Genomic DNA, 19,207 nt, shown 5'->3' with positions numbered 1-19,207 from the left:
AACTTAAAGGCTTAAACACATACGGGCTAATATCTCCTTACTTTGTAGTGTTTTATACAGAATGTTATTATCAATGTTTCAAATGTCAGATGTCCATCCAGATGTCAGATGTCGATCCTTTCTGTCTCATCCGTCTGTCCCTCAGAATCAGCACCTGTCAAAGTTTTCTCTGCAAGTCAACAGGAGGTTGGTTGCTGCTTTGTGCTGAGAACTGAGGGTTTATGGGAGAAAAGGTGCCAGACAGCATACAGACCAGTGTAAATTCTGCAGGGATGTACCGATAACAGATTCACAGTCTCACGCTCACCACTGGACTTCACTTGTTTTTTTTCTCTATATACATATTTTGTTGTTTTTGGAATATTGGACATGAGGGGCTGAGGATGACCATCTATAAATATGTTAAGAAGTCATATTACTTCTACATACTACTTCATATCTTGCCACACACTCAGCAAAATTATGACTTTTTCTTAGGTATCAAAATGAATATCTCCACATTTGTGGTCAGACCACAAACAGGAACTGCTGCGTAGCACTCTACACAGTGAAAGAAAATAAGACGGCTCAGGTGTAGCAGCTACCTCACTGTTTCACACTTCCTGTTGTTTATTTGTTGATTGTTTGATGATTATTGGTGCATGGTAATGCGCTGTTAGATCATACTGCATCAGAAATGTAACTCAAGCAAGTTCAGAAATGAAGAGATGCATCGGACAGTAGAAAAAAGCATGGTTACCTGTGATGTAAAGTATTTCTGAGTTGCACTAAATCAAGCAAAACCAATGTAAGGATCCTTCAACCCTCAAAGCAGCCAGATGATCTGCAGTGCGGCCTGTTGGTTAAATAGATGAAGAGTATCTACAGTCATGCTTTTGATGCTTTCGTGGTTTTTGCTTTAGCTCTTCTTTGTGTCCTTCTTGTCAACCAGCTGCCTGTCTACATTAGCTGCTCTATACAGCGGTTAAAAAAATACAGTGAAAGCTGCCATGAATAAAGTGAACATTGAATGTGTACAGGCTGAACATGGACAGAGTTTGGCTGTAACACTGTTAGCTTGCCTTTTATTCATGTTGTTTCATCTGCACCCCAAGCACTTTAACTGAGAAATTCCTGCTTCAAATCCTGTCAGTTTCACCTGCATTCATAGGTAACCCATGGAATTCATAGGCTGAGTGGAAAATTACAGTGTATAGAGCAAAGTAGGCCAATGTATTACATAATAAGTTGACAGGTTAACAGTGCAAGTAGCTCCCTGCAGATAAGTGACCCAGAAATATCAGCTGCAGGTTTATGGCACATTCTATATTACATACAGTTCTCCCTTTCACACTGTTTGGCTGGTTCCCCGCACTCTCCACTGCATGTGCGCTGTGTTCCTGCCAAGAATGTCAGTAAAGGCACAGAGAAAGACATTTGTTCACCATTTTTCCAAGCGCCATGCATGGCTCTATGGATGGCAATATCAGTCGTGCCACCACTTTTTTTGTCTGAACTGAAATGTCTCAACAACTTTTGGGTGGATTGCCATGAGATTTTGTACAGACATTCATGGTTCGCAGAGGATGTATCTTAATAACTTTGGCGATGTCCTGACTTTTCCTCTTGCGCCAACATGAGGTTGACAATTTTGGTTAAGAGTAGAATGTTGACTAACTATTGGATAGATTGCTGTGAAATTTGGTGCAGACATTCATGGTCCCCAGAGGATAAAGTGTAATAACTTTGTTCCCCTGACATTCCCATCAGCCTCAGTTGTACTTTGTGCTTAGTGCTAATTAGCAAATGTTAGCATGTTAACATGGTAAACCATGATGGTGAACAGGATGTTAGCATTGTCATTGTGCTCATGTTAGCATGTTGATGTTAGCATTTAGCTTAGGGTGCCACTGTGTTTAAATACAGCCTCACAGAGCCGCTACCATTGCTGTAGACTCTTCGTCTTGTTTCAGTATTAGCACAAAGGAAATGTTCTCACACTGCACAGTACCAAAGGACTAAAAGTCAATCGATGGGTAAAGTGGTACAGTAAGCTTTACAGGGATTATAATGAACATTTACAATAAAACCAATCCTAATTCAAACCATTCTAAGCCATAATTGTGCTCAACTGACATTTCTGTACAAACAGTCATTAAATACGACCAGTTGTTAGGACAACAGCTGCTCCATGTGTGGGACAAGCTATCTAAACCAGATTTAGGAGGATTCACTTTCCCCCATCTCCGACAAATTTAGAGTGACACCCATAAACCCCCCATAGAGCTCCAATCGGCCACAGGCATGAGGACTGAAAAGAAGGATAAGTGTATTTTTATAGGGGAAGAAATAATACAAAATAGCTGTGGGCCAACTGGAATTAATTTAAATCTCCCACAAAACATCAGTGAATCACTTCCGAAATTCCCCCTCCCAGCCAGCCGTGATGTTTACAACTTTGACTTGTTTTAGATTACATGCAGACACAAAGGTTTTTCCGTTTGCTACTAATGGTAGAGACGATAGGAAGAAAAAAACCCCGGAATAATTAGACAGATCAGAGAAAGAGATCCTTCGCTAGAGGTCATGCGGCTGATAAACGATAGGCTTGCCTGCAATGCATGTTAAGTGAGTATCGGTGTAATTATCCAGGCTGCGGCGCCTTATGAATGTGTGTAATGTCACGGCCTTTCTTCCCTCATCCCCCTCAGGCGCTTTCCTTCCTTGTCAGACGCTCCACAGACAGGGAGTGAAGGTCACTTGACCAGAGGAAAAAAGGTCAAGGGAGGGACCGGGCCCATGACAGACTGATCAGCCCACCGCCACCGAATAGCGAATTTAATTAAGATTAAGAGCGACATTTTCTTGCCCCATCTCTCCTTTCCTGGCTACCAGTCTGCGGGTTGTGATTATCAATTTTTCTGAAAGAAAAGGCACTTCAATCAAATGAGGATAGAGCCCCCTGAAGGGATTGATGATGATTTAGTAGGCTTATTTTCACTTTCCTGCCTTTTTTTTTTTTTTTTTGCAGAAACTTTCTGGAAAATCACTCGCCAAAAATTCTCTTTTTACCTAATCTCGGAGGTTGACAAGTTCATGTGTAACAAGACGCCTTTAGAAATGTGTGCGATATCTTCATTAAAACATCAAAAAACGTCTTCAGAATCCAGGCAGCAGCTCATGCAAGGCAGACCTCCTTCCTCTAAATTGAGAGGAGCTCGTGCCACGACAATCTGTGCTTGCTTTGCAGATTCTTTGGAGCCAATGGGGGACCCAGCGCAATAAAAGGAGCCCTTCCTGAAGGTTTGGCGGTATGTTTCTGTGGGCGACACGCAGGAGATCAAGGGAGCGAGAGAACTGACTGGGCAGGCCTAGAGCCGCCTCTCTCTCCAGGGACTCTTCGCTTTAATCACAGTGCAGCCAAGCAAAGTGATGGTGAACTCCACATGCCTTTGGTCTCCCTTGTTTCTCTCTCTCTCCGTCTTCATCTCTGTCTCTCCCATTCTGCTTCTCTCAGTTTTCTCTCTCTGTCCTCACGCCCCTGCTCATCTCCTCCTGCTCATATATTTTACCCTTTGCCTCTTTCTTCTCAGTGCCCCTCATGGATTTTGTTGTAAATTCCAAACTGCAGCCTGCATGCATTCTTTTTTAATATTGCAGCACAAGGTGAATACATACAGCACCAGAGAGGTGTTAACCGTGTAAAAGTTGCTTCTGGTAAGCAAGGAAGGCTCCTTCCAGCAGCTCTAATTGAGACCTGGACATGTCCCTGATCACTGAGCCTCCAGAGGCCGGCTGCCATAAAAGCAGTGCTAGGAGCAGTCATTACTGCATAGGGAAACATATGGTGTCAGGTATCTTTAGGCTTAACTGTCCAGTGGCACATGGAAGAAATGAAGGCTGGGGACATGGGGAGTTGACCATTATGAGAAATCCTGAAGGTGTTGCAGTGGAGGGCCTCAGACAAGCATGTCATTTACAGCTGCCTGTTGTCTCCTCTATGTTTTATTGAAACACCAGAAATGTGCTGCAAACTGAGGACCTGCAGTCAGGCTGAGATGTGTGATGGCATGCTATTGTTTTCTTCTTAAGCTTGCTTTTAATGCACCATGTTAAGGCCATGTCCAAAGTAGTTGCTGTATTAAAAAAAAAAAAAAAAATCACGTCATATGTCATGACCTTAAAAATGCATTAATTGATTTTTTTATTGGTCACTTGGGGGCAGAGGAACATGATATCTTGACATATTATCTTATAAAGAACGTGCAGCAACATTAGCATGTGGTCTCCAGGAACTACTGAGAGAATGACCTTTTCTTGCTAGGTGTTAGCAAGTCACAAGTCTGCCATTTGGTTCGGGGGCAGGTAGCGTGGAGCAGGGGTGTGCCATATCATATCGTTCACGATAATACCGGTATCATTTTTAATATGATCACATCGTGATAATGGCAACAATCCGACTTGTTGACGTAATGACGTCGCATCGTTATGCACAGCAACAACAAGCACGGCTGAAAGCGAAAGTAGCATTGCTACCGGCTCCATGGTGGAAGAGTTGGCTCCAAAAAGGGGACCGACTTCAGTAGTGGAAGTGGTTTGGTTACAAACGCACATGCTCTACAGAGAAGCACACACAGAGAGAGTCTCCTACTTATGCCGTTGTTTAGTAAAACCTTGCACCTGTTGGTTTAGATCGTTTCGAGAGAAACACATACAGGGAGAAAGAGAAAGAGGCGGGGCGGGGAATTACTGCACAGTGTGTGTGCAGGGACAGAGGTGTGTGTGTGTGGGGGGGAGCTAAAGAGAAAAGCTAGGTGAGCAGATTAAAGTAGTTTGTGAGTAAACACTACAATAAGGTGGAGGATTAAGTAGAATTAAAATGGTGAAATAAGAAATAACTTACTAGAAATAGGATAATGTATTCTTCCAAATATTATATATATATATATATATATATATATATATATATATATATATATATATATATATATATATGATTTTTTCATTTTTTCAGGATTTTGTCATATCGTCAAGAATATTGTTATCGTAGAAATACCCTGAAATATTGTGAAACTATTTTAGGGCCATATCGCCCACCCCTAGTGTGCAGTGGGTTTCAATCAGAATGTTTATAGCTGAAAATAGCTGGCTGGATAAGAGTGAGCTAACAATACACTAAAACAAGCTAAAAGAGGCTAAAACGCTTCAGAAAGTTAAGAGGAGACTTCAACCGGAGACAAGGATGCACTTCCTCATCTCTGTGATCTCAGATTTCAGAGCTCGATGACCTCTCAAAATTAGAAATACTCCTAGGAGAAGAAGACAGGGCAGATCTCGCTGCCCAATATGTATCAACATGCCACAACCTGAGGGACAATGAGTGACCTAGACACACACAGCACACGCACACACACACACACACACACACACACACACATAAATACATGCATAGGATATACTGTATATATATATATAATTAATATATAAATCAGTCTTAATGTGGTGTTAATGCTCATTTTACTGTTATTGTGTGCTGTCCAGATATTTGGAGAAACCATATGTTGATGCTTTGGCAACATTGTTTTTGAAACGTTCGTGCCAAGAAAGCCCTTTAAAGCGAATTGAAAAATAGCGCTCAGAATTAGATTTTCTCCTACATCCTCAGCTGTACGTGTCACCACAGCAAGAGTCTCATACAGCAGGTCTTCCTGCTGCAGTCACATTCCTGTCACATTTGGCCCTCGGCTTCTGACAGCATCTCCAGATTCCCATGATGCTTCTTTAGGCAAAACCGCAGAGCGAGAGAAAGTAGAACGTACATTCCACTACAACAGCACAGAATTGGGTTAGAGTGCGCATAAAGACACTTTCATAATATTCTTTTATTGCTTGCAGCGACGACCTGTGAACCATTAGCATTTTAGCAGAGCCTTCCTGTGCTGTAATATGATGCAGAATAGTAAAACTGTCAGTAAGTCCTTATCAAGTCAGTGATGTCTCTGTTGCTTGGCAGGCGTCAAAAACAAATGACGGTTGAAGCGCCTTCTCCGTTTTGAAACTCATTTCCTCTCGTGTGTGTGTGTTTGTGTGAAGGGGGGGAGGGACAGGAAGAGAAATGTTATTGAAGTTACCATGGTGATTCAATTTCAGCAACCACCCCCCCACTTCCCGCCGTCTCTCTCACCCTCATTTCCTCACTAGGACAAAAAAGCAAATATTTCTGAGAGGAATTCCCTCAGTTGCAGGAGCTGCGGCGGGTTTCACCAACTGATCTGAGCGAGGTTTGGGTGAACGTGTTTCCCACTGGGGATCCCTGCTCAGATATGCATCCTCGCGGATCTGCTGAGCAGAGAAGTTACACAAAACAATGTTAATATCTGGAATTTTAAGTATTTTGTGAAAATTTTCAGGCTGGAAATCATTAGAATGGAAATGAACACTGTGTGGAAAGAACGTATTATATTACATTTTCAGGCAACAGTAGACTTTTTAGGGCAATTTGGAGTGTAAATGTCAAATCCTTTGCTTTCTTTGCACTCCAGTCAAAGGTAACTGCTTAGCATGAAGTTCACAGCCCTGCCAAGTCAAAATGTCACTTTGGTAGAACCGGATCTATCCACCCTATCAGGAAGCTTTTGGTGACATCGTGTGCTGTGTTTATTTGAAGTTCAAACAGGAAGGCTACTTATGCCTCTATCCCCTCCTCCATCTCAACAGGGTCCACTGAGGTTTTATTTTCCTCCCAAAAATAGAAAAGGTGGTAACAGAGGGGAATGTTTCTAATTCCCAAAACAAACTATGGGTGCTCTGTTTTGACATCTAACAATGTGATAACAGAAATTTGTTTCTCCCTCATCACTCTAAATCGCCTTGGGTGAATAGCCATAAGACAAGCAGCGCTGAGTTTGTGAGAGCTTGTTAGAAGGGTGTTTTAATTTCATTTCTGCCCTCTTCTGTCGATGAAATGCTGTGTAAGACTGTGATCCAAGCAGAGCGACACACACACACACACACACTCATACACACACACTCACACACACACACTGGCTTCCTCTTCAGTTTAAGCTCAACTCCACTGACTGTCTCACAGTCACCATCTGCCATGTTGGAAATTGGCCCTCAGTCTGAGAGCAGGAGGCTGACTTGGGAGCTGTATATATAGCTCTCCATATTTCACCTCTTTAGAAGGGGGGATTTGTAATCTTGCTCGCCTGTAAATCACAAATCATTAATAATTGAGCACATTTTTCAACTCAGAGCAGTGATACAGTGCACCACATCGGCCTGGTAGCGCTATAAAAGCACACAGCCATATAACCCCATTTTGTGGTTTTCCTGAGTCGCGGCCTGTGTGGCGCGGTAATTAGAGCTGCCACATGTTCTGGGGGGTTTGCCGCCAACCAGTTGCCGCGATTGAGCAAGATGGGGGAAGCCCGTGGCCGTGCCAGGGAAAGATTGGTGGGAATCCACGTGACACCGCGGTCATTGCTGGGCTGAAAGGGAATCCCTTCCTGTTTCCCCTGTTTTGTCAGCCTCTCAGACTGCTACCATGGTGACCTGGTGTTTACTGTACTGACTGGTTGGCAGCCACACAGTAACAGGCAGATGACACGTTCATATGGTAATGTCTATTTATAAGCTTCAACTATAACTCTGTGTGCATTTGTGTGAATGCAGCTTCAGTGGAAAGCATGGCCTAACCAACAGGCGATTAGATGAGCGACTGGTCAGTTGCTGAATAACAAAAGTCCAAATCAAGACGGAAAGATGCTTAAGTAATGTGGAAACTAAATCTCCATGGCAACTGTATCATAACAGAGATGACTGCTGAGTTTGGGCAGGCCTTTTTCTTCTCAGATCTTGTCATTCTTTCTGTCTTCTTGTGTCACATTATACTGTAAGTTGATTTAAACAATATACATCTTGTTCTTCACTCCTTCCTCTGATTCTGAAACATTATGATTTGTGAAAGTCGAGCAGGATCTTTTTTGGGGAGCATAAATTAATCCTTCCCCTAAAAAAGGGGGGATATTATGCATGCCTTTTTAGAATTATTTTTTATTATAACAAAATCTGAAATAATGAGAGATTCCTGGCGCCGGTGAAAAGGACCACCGGATAGTAAAGCTCTGTAGAGCTCAATTAGGAGTCATCTCTATCATTAACTCAACCTATCAACTATTAATGGTCTCCAGCCATTTTTCATGAAAAGGCTCCCCACATTTGAAAAATTCTCATTAGGGCCTAAATTGGGGAGCTCTCGTACATCAAAATTGGTCTTATCTAGTTTTTTAAAATTCCAAAATAAAGATATAATGAAATATCTCCCTTTCTCTCTTTTTTTTTGCCAGTCCATCGTTCTCTCGCATTCAACTAATACTCTTTCTGTATGCATATATGTTGCACTGTGCAGTATATTTCTGCATGTAAGCACCGTTTTCCATGTTCTAATGTGTTCATGTACGAACGTGCACCTAGAAAGGTGTGTTTTAATGCATGCATGCAGGATTGTCCTTCCAAGGTAGACGCTTGCATACGTGCATGTGTCTTGATGCACACACTCTCTTCCTGCCTCTCCCTCCGTGTTGTCAGATCCACTCCTACACCGCGTCCATTGTCACATCATTTACCGCTGAATACACAGTGACTTCACACTCAACAAACAGCCAACACCTCTGATATTCCTCCAGAAAGCCAGCCCAGATGTGACTTTGACTCGCTACGTATAGAATATTCCGCCGGCCCTCCTGCCTGAAAAATCTCTGAATTTTAAACAGCTCCATAGGAATGAAAATGAAAGCCATGTAAAAATTAATATTACATTTCCACGACTTCCTATGCTGTTTAAAAAGTAATCAGACTGAATAAAAAAGCACTCAAGTTAATAGCCTTGAAATATTGTGGCCCTGACATTTCATCTGCACTTCAAGGAAGCAGACAGTGTTCAAATTGTTGGCAATATAACCCGCCTTTTACATAATGGTTGTGTCCATTTGATAACTTAATTGTTCCCTGCATTAGTAGGAAGCTTTTAAATGTATTCAGGCAAACAGCTCAAGGATGACAGGGAATGTCTGAAAGTTGACAAGTTTGAACCAAACCATGCTGAACTCGGAAAAGTCTGGAAGAATTCCTGGAGCAGATACGTGGAGACATGCAGATATAGTCACATATGCCTGGGTGTGTACTCTATCTCTCTCTATCTCACACACACACACACGCACACACACCCCCCACCATTACTCCATTCGTTCTGGGTGTGATCCTGTGTAGGAGTGTGAGCAGGGATATCCCCCTATGGTTTTCAAAGAGGTCTGACTCATTGCCAAGCACTTTTTTTTTTTTTTCCCAAGCAGAACACTCCGTCCTGTTTGCAGCTCCAGAGGAAGCCCCTGTTCTCTGGAAAGGATACGCCTTCCATGAGTTCACTGCACATATTTACTGTGAACCTTCTCCTGGAACTTCAGGTCACCGTAATGTTTGGGAGAGCAATGCAGAGATGTTTTAGAAACAGGAATACTTTCCAATTACTAAAATTGTAATTACCAAAAGGAAGAAATTTGCATTTTATTAATTTTTCTATTCTCATAGTGCATCCTACATTGCTGTTTTCCAGGGGGCATGAATTTTTCATTCCAACTGATAATGCTCGTATTGATCATTTGATTGGAGCACCATCTGAGAAGATGCACTAAAAATCATTCGTTATATTACTTTATTTCCAACGACCACACCGTTAACCAGTTGGGGACCGACGTTGTCCCTTAGCTTAGTCCCATCTGTGATGTGAGCACTCCCGACATTACTCCATGACTCTGTATCTCGGTCACTCTTAGTTATGATTTCGGAGTGACTCGGAGTAACGTACGAATTGCTGAGGTTACAGGACTTCCTGTTGCTGTAAGTTTGACAGTCTGGCAATTTGCCATCACCACCCCTGGACCCATGAAAGAGACACATCTAAGGCCCCACAATACTGAGTGTGCAGGAGCTACTAAAGACTCAGCAGGTGTTGAAATAACATGAAGGAAAAGAAGCTTTATCAGGCTGGGATGACTTCCAATTTTGGAAGTTGACAGCAATTCTGGCACTCAAACATCATTCAGATGCTCCATGGGAAACACCCACCCAGAGGCCTGAAGCAAAGACATTGTTTTCAACAAAAATGTACAAACATGGTTTTATCCTCTTTTGAAAACTGGAAAAATATGCACCAGTGAGCAGAATTCGAATTTTAGTGTTGGCAACATAAGCCGTAGGATGTTTTCCGTATCTCAAATAACCTCCAAATCCCCTTCAGTGACCTGGGAAGCATGCAAAGAATTTGGTGGAAAGTTCTTATGAGGACGCTGGATAATGTTTCGTCCATCTCACCTCGACTGTTTACAAATATACAAGGCTAAAATGCTCGGCTTTAATCGAAAAGAGTATTTACAGTTTTTATGAATAATAGAGAATGGCCTCCAGGAAGGGAAAGCATCCTTAGAGTGCAGCCTAAATTGCCAGGGAGTTCTCTTTGAAAGCAAAGAAGCCAAACACACATTGTAATTCTATTCTGTGTTCAAAGTAAACTAATTGCATGCAGTCAAATTCCAGACCTGTGTGTGTCCTTTTCAACACACGCCTACACTGCTGTTGAGCAGCAGCTTTTCAACCTTGTTAAATATAGAGCCATGACCTCTGCACATACTTTAAATTGGCATTATCCTATACTACGGACAGTTCTCTGCACCAACGGACACACTTACTGCAGCACATGAATGAGATTACTTCTATCTCATTTGAATTTACAGCCAGCAAACAGTCATCAGTTTCTGTGTGCTTTTGGACTTGGAGGATTACAACATTACTGTAGTAACACAAACAAACTGAAGGCTGGGGCTCCGTAATTGAGAACATCTGGATGTAATTTTGGTCTTTTCAGTCCCGCAGTCATGAACGCTGTAACATCTTATTTGGCCATTTGCTACAGTGCGGACTGGCTTGAAAAAAACAACAACTAATTCCTGAAATAAACATTCTTCACTCACAGTTGGGGAAGATGAAGAGCATTAGCGATGCAGGAAAAAAACAAAACATATCAGACAACACGCTTGTCGTATCCTGTTGTCAACCACAAAAGACACTATCACATTCTGGGTTATACGGAAATAATAGCGGTATGTCACCTTACTTTGACCTGAACATGCACTTTTTTTCCCCCAATATCAGTGGTGTTTGAAATGCTTACTGCAGCAGACGAATGAACACAAATGGAGATCAATCCATAGACAAAACAATGAGAGAAGGGACATTTGTGGTAAGGAGGAAAAAAAAGAATCAAATAAAAGAATTTAAAAAAGCGTGTATCACCTGCAGGTCTTGAACCAGGGCCACCTTCTTAAGGATTAAATTGCATCTGACAGGTGAATAGCCCCAGAAAAGCAATACAGCGGAGATTAGAAAATGAAAATAAATGAGCTTCGAAAGCCTAATGAAGGATTTAACCTAAATGAAGCACAGGTGGCTGGTAATAGGTGCTGCTTCCACATCCACAATGGTGCAGGTTTCAAGGCACTTTCACTCCCCCCACATCCACCACCACTACCACCACCACCTCCTCCACTTTTCCTGGGGTCGCAGTGTCACCGGGTTTAGTTGATGGGAATGTGCCGTTTTCCAGTGTTTTCATTGGCTGGGGAGAACATGGGAAAAGAAGCCGGGCATCCTCTGTGGTCCCACCTCGAGCAGAGGACCTCCCCTCCTTCAGCCCCCCCAAAGCCAGTGCTGCCACATGTAACCCCTTCTGCTTCGGACATGCGAGGAAATAATGATGTCAGAAAAATGGGGCCCGACCTTTGCAGCCTCGTTTCATGGGAAGAACTTTAAGTGACAAAGTATCCTCCTGGGGAAGAGCATGCAGAGGAATTTCAGCACTGATATCCATTACACTTAAGAGTTCATGAACTGCTATTTTATCTGGCAAACATCACTTTCAATACAAGAGGAGTAAATACTGTATATCAGTATTTATGTGGCTACAGCTCTGAACAATAGCTTCAAATCCTCTTTTGATAGATTAAGTAAAGCACCAAAGGCCGTGTAAGAAAACGAGGGTTTATTTCATGATTAAACAGCTACATGATCAAAATTATTCAGATCAAAGACTCCCCGAGTTAAAACTGAATAAAAAATTACTCAGTGGAATTAATTTATTTTCTATTTTCTCTATTAACGTGTATTACTTTGCATTTGGCATTAGGCGGCTACATATTCCACAAATTGGCTTTCTCCTCCTTTTCTTTCCAATTACCTTATACATTTGTAATCATATATTAGCAGTTCATATTTCAGATATTACTCAAGCTGTGCAGAAAGATCCCTTGTTAATTTAAAGCCTATGTGTTGAGTGTCACTTCCCATATATGAAAGTATATATCATTTCCGGTGGTGAGTGGCTGTCAGTAGGAAAAAACACTCGAGCCTGTTGTGTTATGTAACCATCGTTACTGTTCATGGACAGGAAGTTTGACCATTTACTCATGTAAGGAGCTTTAACCGCACTCAGCTATGTATTTGAAAAAAGCGCACTCAAGGAACACAAATTGTACTGTATGCTTCTCACTTGAGTTGTTTTAAAAATATCATGCTGCATTATAAATGACTGAAATAATAATTACTCGATGCTGTATACTATATATTTACTGTGTAATTGGTTCTAATTTATCACTGAAAATCCTACACCTCCAGTTTTTTCCACAATGCTATTTACTGGAGAGGAAAGGAATCAATTATTTATAACCATCCTCATAATGAGGCAAAGGAAATAAACTGGCCAGCATATTACACCAACAGGGTGGTAAGATCAAAACTGGGTAATTAAAAGTGGAAGGATCCACCTCGCACATTTGAAGGTCAGTTTTTGTGTGCTTTTACACATGTACATGTTTCGATTCTAACAGCTATTTTCTAATGAAGTGCATATTTCGTGTACCCAATTGCCCTCCCTTTGACATATCTACTTCTGTTTCCATTAATGATTTCCTTCATTTCCCACAATGCCGTTCAATAACACCTAGCTAAGTGGCAAGATAGCCGAAATTGCAAGGTACGTCACCAAAGGCTATTTCTTTTTTAAAACTCTTTGTCTTTTCTACCGTTTGCTGAAAATTTGAAGTTGTCATATATTTTTCTTGCATCCCTACTAACAAGTAAGTGAGGACTGAAAGTGCAAAGCAGTTTTTAGAATCATACCTTTTCAGGTAGCTTTCTTCCACAAAGTTATGCAGAAACACATTGGGTGTGTTTGTAACAATCTTAGAGATGGTGTTGCCAGCATTTTTTGACAAATGCAGAACATACATGGAATACAAAGTTTTCTTATGACGTATTGTAAATACGATGAAACTAATGCTATACCATTTTATTTGTGTTGAAATTATTATATCATGCTTTTTCCAACTGTTTTTTTTTTGGTTTGTTTTCAATAAAAAATAATGACAAATTACTAATTAGGTAAACCCAGTGGGTGATACAGGTAATAATGAGTCAACAAAGCCAAACAAATCTAAATGCAACTTCTGCCCAATGGGTGTGTCTCGATTGGCATGTATAGGCAACACTCAGTTTTATGGTATTTGACCACATGTCGACAAGGCATATTGTTGAGAGAGTAAATGGACGTCTCAACCATTTGGTAGAGGCTCAAAATAAAATAAAAACTGTGTGGTCAGTTGGGAAGAAAAAAACTTTTTTTTTGTTAGTGCCCAAAGGAACTAAGGGTAATTGTTGTAATGTTTTACAATCATAATGACCCGATATTGAATGTATGACATGACTTTGTCATGAACACTGCTTTTCATCTATAAGAAAAAGGATGACAATTCTGCAGAAAGTTCTTCTGGTGAATATCTCAAATGTGTATTTCCAAATATTTCCGCAGTACAAGTTTCATTTTCATTAGTCATTTCACTGTTCTAATGTGAAACATGAGGAGGATCACATTTCTGCTTTCTGCTTTCTCACATGTCTCTTTGTTGTCCACTCAGAGAGAAAGTGGTGGGTGAAAAGTTAGTCCAGAGCAAACATTTCAAACCATAACAAACTAAACAAGTGCTGCACAGCCCTCTTCCTCCCTTACAGACTTTATTGAGGGTGTGGTTCTGCAGAAGTCCAGCTGCTGCATACTGAGCGAGTGAATAATAAAATAAATTGTGTTTGAGGAGGCTTACATTAAAGATTAGTCATTCATGAATCATGAATAGCAGGGGAGAGACCTCTTCTTTGCAGAGTTTTATCCCTGCCCTTTTATGGCTTACCACCAGCACTCTTAACCAAACCCAGGCCCTGGCTCTTGGACCAGGTCTGGGCTCTTTCTGACTCACAGCATGTCTTATTCACTGCTCACAACAGGCAGGGAGAGAGCAGGTTGGACGGCTGGTGAGTTGCAGTGGGCGAGATGCACTCAGCAGGTGGTTGGGGCTGCATGCCTGGTCATCTAAAAAACTAAAGGTTGGCCAGACAGGGACATTAACCGAAACAAAAAGAAGGTTGGCCTTTGTAACAAGTTACCTTGGCTCATATTTACTTATAAAATCTTTTTATTATTATCAGTAGGCGATTTGTTAAGGAGGGACGGAGGGTTTCCCGGTTTGTTTCGTTCACCTGCGACTAGCAAACCGACTCATGAAAAAAAAATGGTGCGTCTATGTGATATGAGCACACAGAACAGTATCTCGTGAGGGAGAATCTGATTGGCTGGCGGGGGCCTCTCGCCATGCCTGCATTCAAGGATTACATCTGGTCATGGCTGTGCACAGATCCAGCTGTTTTCCCCTCTAAAAGCACATTTAACTCATGAAGAAGACTCTGTGTTTATGTAAATGTACAGCATATAGCTTGAGATATTATATTACATATTACTTGAATATGCTGTTGAACATACTGTTGAGTATATTACATGGAAGCATATGTTAAGATGTTTAAGAGGATCATTGCCTCAGATTTTTTTTGAATTAAACAAGTTTACTGCAAGACATGCCCTTTGTGTGTGACACAAAATGATTTGCAACAATAATCCCTACTAGACTGGGCTTCATTTCCCAAAATCATCTTCAGGCTAAAATGATCTTAGTCCATGGAGTTACAATGGGACTAAGGTCATCTCAGCCTTAAAATGCTTTTAGGAAATGGGGCTTTAGTCTGCAACCACACTCTGAAGACCTACCTTGCCAGGAACACTCACCAAAAAAGTGAGAATATCAGTCATACATGTTTGTGCTAACTGAATGCTGTTAAGTGTTTTCTAATTTAACTTGTTACAGTAGCGGCTTTTGAAGTAAGCTCAGAACAGAATGAAAGAAAAGGTGTGAGACTGGAGGCATCATTCCATTAGTTTTTTTTAGTGGACAAAACCCCTGTACAAAAAATCAAAAAGACTGTGTCTGCTGTAGCAACTGTTTTCAAACTGCCTCATTAACAGAAGGACAAAGGATGGGTCAACTTTGCAGCTATTTGTAACTACAATACATTGGCTACCGGCTAAATGATGGACAAACTTGTACTGAAACATGTTTATAAAGACAGCTGTAAATGCTGAGTGTTTGTTGCAGAGGAGTGCTGAAGGATGAGATAAGAGGATCTGCAGGGCGCAGCTGCACAGCTCAGATCATACATCACTAAGCTGTTGGAGCATCTACACAGAAACATTTAGACATGTATAGCACCAATTCCTCCTGACTCCCAGTATGAACTTACCTGGGAGGGGTTAGCTTCTCAGCTAATCAACTTTACAGTGACAGACAGAGCTTTTTTTTTTCAATCTGTGCAGCGGCTGCATCTACAAGTGTTTATAAAACATGGACACACTGCATAATAAGGCTATTTTGGCTACATAGGCTACCGTATTTAGCTTTTTTTCCTGGGCAATATGGGAAAATCACTATAGCTCTCAAGCTATATGCTGTTTATTTACATAAACACAGAGTCTTTCTCATGAGTTGGCGCCTCTGCCAAATGTGCATTTAGAGGGAAAAACCGACGAGACTCACCTACAACAGCTGGATCTGTGCATGGCCATGACCAGATGTAAACCTTGAATGCAAGCGTGACGATAGGCAAGACAAGCGCCCCCCGCCAGCCAATCAGGCGTAAGTTGAGTCCCCGCCTCCAAAGGCTCCAAAGTCTCCAAAGTCAATGTAACTGTCTCAGAGACATGTTTCATTGAGATGTTTAGTTTATATGTTTGTCATAAATTCAGGATTATTTGAGTTCATACAACCATTAAAAAATGATTAAAAATGTAATATAAATACGTTAAAACACTGATAAAAAATGTGTCTAAAATATACTGCCTTAAATATGTTTGTTAATGTATGGTTACAAATACAGTGCTCTTGATGTAAGGTTTTATTTTAATATACTGAAGAGTGACCAGAGTTTAGACAAGGGCATAACTGTGGCATTATGGGTAAGAGCCAACATGGATTCAGAGGAAAGACATGCAGCCCCAAAATAACCTTATTCTGCACTTGGCACACACAGTAATTGTCTTTCATTTGTTTTACATTTGTGTATAATGTTGTGTAATGCGCCTTTACATGGACAATCAGATATGTTTCAGTAATTTTATTTAATCACATTTCTGTTGTGCTAACATGTTTGGGCCTGTTTAGCAACGGAAACAAGCTTGAGAGACTTTAAAATGACTGTTTACAGGATCCCACCGCGCACGGCTGCGACGCGGCCGGCGGAGCTGATCGAGGCCATTCTAGCTTGTGATTCCACCAGATGCGCCGCAGCGCGTCCCAGAAGCAGCTCTTCGCTCTGCTCCACAGTGAATACAGTGAATACGCGGCGGGTCACACAGAGCAGATCGAGCCAGGCAGGAAGTCAGACACAGAAACGGCATAGAGCATCCGGTCAATTTTCAAAATAAAACACACTGTGTGGACTCCCGATCACATATCAACAAACAATACAACTAAAACAGACAAAAGAAACCATTTAACTACGTAACCTACTTACCCATGGTAGAAGCACAAAAGTCAAAGAAAAACGACCAAATCAACAAATCAACACGCCGGGTAGGCAAACCTGCTCTGTTTCTGTAACGCTTCCGGTGGGATATGAAGCTGCTTGGAGGACGGAACAAAACCGGCTCGTAACAGAGCTGTGCCCGGTGGAATCCACGCGTGACTGATATATACTTAGTTTTCATGGTGTCTGCTGATGAAAGAGAGATATATACAATAAATCTTTAAAAGACATCGTGACCATTATTTCATGGGACCAGTGTACGAGTACGTAGGCAGGGTCGAGCTCACGCTCGTCACAGCCCTGTGCTCGCGAGACCACATTTGTGCAAGCGGAGCAGAAATGCTCTCTCACAAGGATGGTTTTCCTGGACCCCCTGCAGTTCGCCTACAGAGCCAACAGGTCTGTAGACAGTGCAGTAAACATGGCCCTTCACTTCATTCCTCAGGAACCTTCAACACCATCATCCCGGCTCAGCTGCAGGACAAACTCTCCCAGCTGAGTGTGCCTGACTCCACGTGCAGGTGGATCACAGACTTCCCATCTGACAAGAGGCAGAACGTGAGGCTGGGGAAACATGTCTCTGACTCCCTGAGTCCAAGGCTGTGTTCTTTCCCCTCTGCTCTTCTCCATGTACAACAACAGCTGCACCTCCAGTTACCAGTCCATCAAGCTACTGAAGTTTGCTGATGACACCACCCTGATTGGGCTCATCTCTGAGTCTGCCTACAGGTGGGAGTTTGACCACCTGGTGATCTGTTGCAGTCAGAACAACCTGGAGCTCAACGCTCTCAAGACAGCGGAGATAGTTGTGGATTACAGGAAGAACCCAGCCCCACCCGTCCCCATCACCCTGTGTGAGTCCTTCCGCTTCCTGCGCACCATCATCACCTAGGACCTCAACTGGGAGCTGAACATCATCAAGTCCATCCTCACCTCCTCCATCACCATCTGGTACGCTGCTGCCACTGCCAATGCCACTGCCAAGGACAAAGGTGGACTGCTTTATCTTTCTATTATGTTTATTGTTTTATGTGCCCACCTCATACACATACATACACTCATAGATGTACTCGCTCACACACTTAAAATCCATTTCATAATTTTGTCCCAATCTGAGTCCTTCCTTGGCTGTGGTTATTGAGTGACATTTGAGAGTGAATCACTTTAGGTAGAAGACAAAAGAATAAGCCTGTTTAGTTTAGTCTGCCCCCGTCCCAACCCTGTGCCCTGTGGGCAGGAAGCGGGGAGACTCACCTTATCTCCTATTGATCTCCCCTCCTGAATGGTGTCATTTATTTGCAGGGTGATATAAGTGGGACTGATTAGAACAAGGGGCCTGATTGATTTGCGCACACATGCCGCGCGACAACCAGGAGAAAATCAGACCTGGCGGGGGAGGGAGAACATTCATCTGAGGTTTGTCCAGCTCTCTCATGCCAGAAAGCATTATCCTCTGTGTGTGTGTGTGTGTGTGTGTGTGTGTGTGTGCGCGCGCGTAGGCATGCATAGGTGTGTGTGTGTGTGTGAGTGATGGAAGGATATGCAAGTGCTTTAAATCAGCCTGAGAAGCTTTGAGGGAAGAAAAGCAAACAAATGCAATTTGCATTCCAATTTGTTTACAAAGCAACCTTACACACCGTCAAATGATAAGATAAATGATGGTGTGCGCCTTTTGTAAAGCACTCCCTCGATTCAAACTCCTCTGATTGATTTGAGGCGGACGCTGACCCTAGCACTGAAGCACCATTATAAACATCTTCAATGTCCTTGTTTGTGCATTATGTCTGGCTGAGTAACTCTAATAAGCATCTTACACTTGTTGTGTTAGTGGGATGACTGATTAAAAGAATGGACCTGAATAAAGAGCTTAAATGTTCTCCGTGTGTCAGCCATGTTTCTTTATCTGTCACCTCTGAGAGTATTTGCTGCTTCTGAAGTGGATAAAAAACATTGAATGGAACACTAATTCTGCCTGTTTTTAGACCTGACCAGAATAAGCGTATTTGCTTCTTTTGAACCCCAAAAAATGCAGTTTGTGATGATTCATTCCTTTACCTACCGACACATTTTGACTCAGCAGAAATTCATTAGCCTCCCCTTTTTCTGAAAAATTCTTAGTTGGGTTCTGTTAAATTAACTTGAGTTCAACTGAGAGTCAAACCCCATTCGCACTAATGATCTGGTCATAGCGCTGAACATCGTCGAGACCCAG

Source organism: Siniperca chuatsi, linkage group LG19, assembly GCF_020085105.1.
Source record: "Siniperca chuatsi isolate FFG_IHB_CAS linkage group LG19, ASM2008510v1, whole genome shotgun sequence".
NCBI classification, from domain to species: Eukaryota; Metazoa; Chordata; class Actinopteri; order Centrarchiformes; family Sinipercidae; genus Siniperca; species Siniperca chuatsi.
Note: the sequence above shows the minus strand (reverse complement) of the source record.